This window comes from Sinocyclocheilus anshuiensis, unplaced genomic scaffold (genome assembly GCF_001515605.1).
Source record: "Sinocyclocheilus anshuiensis isolate Anshui unplaced genomic scaffold, SAMN03320099.WGS_v1.1 scaffold2491, whole genome shotgun sequence".
In the NCBI taxonomy this organism is placed as follows: domain Eukaryota; kingdom Metazoa; phylum Chordata; class Actinopteri; order Cypriniformes; family Cyprinidae; genus Sinocyclocheilus; species Sinocyclocheilus anshuiensis.
In genome coordinates, this window is record NW_015538074.1 from 52040 (window position 1) to 57742 (window position 5703).

At 40.4% G+C, this 5703-nt stretch overlaps 1 pseudogene; it reads left to right on the plus strand.

Annotated features, from left to right (window-relative positions):
• Window positions 1–2115: 2115 nt before the first annotated feature.
• On the plus strand, window positions 2116–4618 carry LOC107683623 (heparan-sulfate 6-O-sulfotransferase 1-A pseudogene; annotated as a pseudogene).
• The last annotated feature ends 1085 nt before the right edge of the window (window positions 4619–5703 follow it).

Here is a 5703-nt window from a genome sequence, read left to right on the forward strand (position 1 = left end):
TATTACTATTTCTAAAAAACAGTATTATTGTCCAACATGTGCCAGAACAGTAGTGATGGAGTGTTTATACATGTAAAGGTTTTATGCTGGGGAAAAAACTGATAGAAAAATAATAAATAAAATAATTAATGTAGTGAGACTTTTTAGAGATTTTAACCTAGGGTGTATGAAACTGAACCGATAAAGGCTTTTGGTCTCTACATGAAACCTAAGGATCAAAGCTGTACATGTAATTTAACTCAGAATATTATTTCAATATCTACTTCAAGGATGTTTAGATGTTTTGCACAGAAAACAATTTGAGGATACTGATTAAAAATAAGGATTTATGTTTGAAAGAGAGTTTTTGCCTGTGTTTTTTACCCTCAGGGTCATCACTGTGCATAATACTCATACCTTAGCTTGAATTGAACACAATATTACTTTAATATCTTATGGCAATGTTATTTTAAGTTTTTTTTTAAAAGATGTTTTTACTTGAAAACAAATTGAATATACTGATGAAGAGAGGGAATTTGTTGAATTTTCTGTTCATTTACCCTCAGGGTCAGTGCTGTACGTAATGTGCGAGCTTGTGGTTGACTTGTTGCCATCTCCAGTCCTGTCTTTCACACATGAATAAATTCATGCATCTCCAGCAGAGCTGTTAAAATAATTAAGTCTCTGCCGTTCACTACACTAATGTCTGATTCATTCTGCGCCACGTACGCTCAAGTGCACAAGAGGGACGCATCCAAGAATTCACTAATTTGGTGTTGGAGTGCAGGTTCAGAATGGAAGAGAGGTGTTGTGGGACGTGTTATGCTCTTTTCACCTGCATTATGAAGTCTCACTGAAGCATATCAGAATCAAGAGCTCTACAGTTCACTTCCCCTTTACGACTGGTTGTGTTCATATGCACTGAAATAATTTTAAAGCTGGAGGCGAGGATATTATAATTCTTACCTACCAGTAAAAGATTACCATGTGGCTGCCATTGGTCCTTTACTGCAATACAGATATTTATGATATGAATAATGTAACTAGAGTTGAAGTTTATGAGAAAATTTTTTTTACACACTTCTTGCGTTTTAATGAGTCAATAAAAACCCATAAAACTATTCATGTGCAGAAAATGTTAAAGACAAAGTTGTGCCAGCAATATTCTGTCCCAGCTGTTAGAAGTTATTTTCCTTGTGGGAATTTACAAAACTAGTCGACTAGTTGGTGGGCTGTCTAAATGATTAGTTGACTAGTGGATATCTAACAAATATTTAACAAGTAAATAATGGGAACATTGCATATAGCAAGTTTTGGCAGTAATTGTCCATAAGGCTTCTGACAGAATTTTAAAAGCAAAAACATAAATGCATTTAACATTTTGCCACCTTGTGGCCAATTCTCACAAAATTGGACAGTCAGCATCATGATAGTTATTTTTATTACCACCGGCTTTTAATTTGGCATGAAACGGAAATTGTGATCATATTTTCTTCTCTATTGTGACGTTTATCTAAATGAAATGGCTTCTTTAACATGAAAAAAATATAAAGCAGGGAAGGGGAAATGTACAAAGATTACAGAAAGTCACATGGATTTGATAAAATGTACACAGTTAGATCTTTTATAATAAACACGGCAAAATTCAATAAAAAAACAGATTTCATGTTGACTTTAAGAAATTAATTTACTGTCTGCTGAATTTTGATTGTCTTTTGGCGAACATTATTGTTCATTTGTATGATTGATAATGTTAGCATATGTTAGCATTTCTATCAAAGAAAATGGACATCAAATGTCAACTTTTAAATGTTTAACAATTAAATGTTTGCAAAGCAATCATGAGGGTTTTGTAGTTGTAGCGCCCCCTATGGGCAAAATTTGGCATGTATCTTCAGAATGTCCTGTTGTCTCAGTCTGTGTGTATGAAGTTTTGTAAAGTTTGGAATTCCCTTTCAGAAGATATAGGTCAGTTAGTCACTGTGAACCACACCCAAAAATATCAAATGTGCTAGAAACCATTTGACAAATCCTTTTGATGATCTTTTGTCACAAGTGTCTCTAGATGATAAATACCAGACATCACCCGTAATGGACAAACTGCCAAGGAGCTATATATACTTTGTCTTAATTCAGGCATACTAATCATTTCTGTTTTCTTGTCATCCAACAGGAAGTTCTACTACATTACCCTTTTACGGGACCCCGTGTCTCGGTACCTAAGCGAGTGGAGACACGTCCAGCGCGGGGCCACGTGGAAAACCTCCCTGCACATGTGCGACGGGCGAACGCCCACGCCGGAGGAGCTGCCCCCCTGCTACGAGGGCACCGACTGGTCGGGCTGCACATTACAGCAGTTCATGGACTGTCCGTACAACCTGGCAAATAACCGACAGGTGCGCATGCTCGCCGACCTCAGCCTGGTGGGCTGCTACAACATGTCCTTCATCCCGGAGAAGAAGCGTGCGCAGGTGCTACTCGAGTCGGCCAAGAAGAACCTACGAGACATGGCCTTCTTCGGCTTGACCGAGTTCCAGCGCAAAACGCAGTACTTGTTCGAACGGACCTTCCGCCTCAAGTTCATCCGGCCCTTCATGCAGTACAACAGCACGCGGGCCGCCGGCGTGGACCTGGACAACAACACAGTGCAGCGGATCGAGGAGCTCAACGACCTGGACATGCAGTTGTATGACTACGCCAGGGATCTTTTTCAGCAGCGCTACATGTACAAGCGACAACTCGAGCGAAGAGAGCAGCGCCTAAAGAACCAGCCCGCCCTCTTCCACTTTCGTCGGGCGCCCAGCTTTGATCCTGCTTTCAGGGATGACGCGCCGGAGTCCGAGGTGTCCCGACTGCCCACGGAGGACTACATGAATCACATCATCAACCGCTGGTAGCAGTGCTGGGGGGAGGGGGACGGTAAATACAGGTTGACGAGGAGAAAAAGGCTGCGATGCCCAGGTCAAATCCAGCGGCAGAGGAGCACGGCGAACGAGAAAGAGACAGAACTTTAGCGCCACCATCAAATGCAGCCCTCCCCCCTTCTGTTGTGCTCCAGGATATCCTTCGGTCGTCTTGGAGAGGAAGGACTCTAAATGCAGCGCGCTCTTCGCCGCTAATGCGAAGACTTTGCGCGTCAGGTCAGAAATGACTGACTAACTTAAAGCACTGAGCCTGAACTTAAAATAAGAGGTGAAGACTTCTACAGGTGCATTTGCCCACGGAAGGAAAAAACATACGTAAAAATTATCGGAATTATATTCACTGCAGATTTTAAAAGAATGAACCGAATGAAATTGTATAAGGGTATTTGCTTAAATGTCTGCTGCCATTTCAGCGATGATAATGGTCTGTCTTTATTTTTTAGTTTATTATGCTCTTATTTCTTTTGATTATTTTTGAAAGGGATTGTTCGTCCCTCAAAGAGGTAAAACTCACAGCACTGAGACCAACAGAGCTGCCTAACACTTATTGGATGCAATTTATTAGCTTTTCATAATCAGTGATGACTTGAAATGTCTGTTCTATTGTCCTTTTTTGTGTGTATTTGCACTTCGGTTGCAAATTTCGATGGACGGATGGACGACGTGTGGACCATAGCCATTATTTAAGCTTTCAGCATACTGTACGAGAAAATTCTGTGAGCTAAGTGTACTAATACAACCTTACTGAATGTGAGAGGTGTTTCGTTTGTCCGATCCGACAAATGTCTTGCGTGATGTTATTGGCCGAGACAAATTCTAAGTTGTCATTAGCACTCAATCAAGGCCATTTCTTAGTAGCCGAAGCAGGAACCTGGTGGAGATCCAAAGAGGAAACTGTGTCTTATTTTACACTTAGTAAGGATGGGCTCTGTGTTTCTAAGCGAAGTCATGCACTCTAAATACGATTGACTCAGTAAAGACGCCTGTGTGTCAGTCAATAACAGGAGCGTTGTAGAGCTTGTGTGAAAGTGTGTGTGTGAAAGAGAGAGCTCGTGAATCACAAGAGCAGAATGAAGAAGCAGCAAACGCAGCCTTTATAAATGTCATCACCATTCCCAATTCCCAGAGACTACTCAATATTTAGTATGCGTGTGGATGGAGGATGACTGTGTGTTTTTGAGATTCTAAGCATTCTATTGAGGATGACTGTTTTAAGTATGCAAGCATGTTTGGGTGTTACTTTTTTCTGTGTGAATGTGTGCGAGTGAGTATTTCATGACCAATCTCTTGCCATGGTCCTCAGGGACTGAAGCTATTCCCAGTAAGGGGACAAGAATGATGTCACGTGTCTCCCCTTATGCAAATCTTTGAGTTGTTTGTTGTTACAGGAATAGTTTGCACTGAGAAGTGCACAGTTCTGTCATTATTTACTCACTCCTAATCCATGTGACCATAAAATGAGATGTGTTGCAGAATGCTCAAGCTGCTCTTTTCCAAACAATGAAGGTGAATAGGGACTGGAGCTGTGGAGCACCAAAACTATATTTAAATTAGCCATATTTAAAGTATTCAAGTTTATTCCAATTCAGCTAAGTCATAAGGATGGTCACTTTTGAGCTAAACAGCTAGTCCTCATTCAGTTTCATTGTACATTATATAAAAGAGCAGCGTGAACATCCTGCAGACTGTCTTCTTTTATGTTCCACTAAAAAAAGAAAGTCGTACTGATTTGAAACAACATGAGAGTGAGTAAATAATGACAGAATTGTAAATTTCGGGTGAACTGTCCCTTTAAGTTGATGACTACGCAACAACTTCAGCGTAAACAGTATATGAATAAGGTATCAGGAAGAATTACCTTGACTCTGACTCTTAAGGTGTTATGAGGGATGTTTTTACTTTACTTACTGCTCTGCAATGGGAATTTGTTTTCTCAGTAACTATAATGACGGACTACTCTTCACTTACCGCATATTTAACCTAAAGTGTTGTTATGTTATTCAGGAACAAATGTCTTCTCATGACCGATCTGCATAATTCACGAATGATCTTTATGAAGGCAGCCCTTTATTAATATCTCAATGTGATGCTGTCATTCCCTACAGCTGATATGCTCTTTATGGAAACCCTCAGTGGGATGTAGCAATTGTTGGTCTCATTGCAAAATATTTCGGTGACCAAGTGTTTCTCAGTCTTAATTCAACAATGGCACCCAGCCAATCAGAGTAGAATATTGGTGTGCTTTAAAAATGGCCACTGCGTCCAACTGTCAAATATTAGGCCAGAAACATGCTCTACAGTGACGCTAACAAACCCCAGTACTCAAGGGGGCGACACAGTCACCTTCAAATGTGTGTGCCGTTAAAGTGTTGTTATTCAGGTAACTAGCTATAGATGGTTTAATTTTTACTTACTTAGATTCTCTTCAAACTGTTGCTCAGTCATGTCAGTAGTCAGTTTATGCCAAAGCCTGCTATAGCGCCCCTCGTGGTAATGCTAAGAATGCGACACACATCTGAGTTGCGTGATCAATAGCATCGTTTTCAGAACAGTCTCTAAAATTAAGCTAGAGGCATTTGCCTTCACCTGCTCCTCTAGAGTATGTTTCTGGCCTTATGTGAGTCTAGCAAATTGACTTCAGCTCTTTCTGAAAGAGTGTGCAAGAGCAGCACTAGCGAATCCCTGAGCTCTGCATTTATTCATCACATCCAGTTCATCTGCTCTGGGTATTTTTCTCATTATTTCAACAATGGATCGTCAAATACACCATTAAAAAAATTGCATTTTTGTATAAACATGT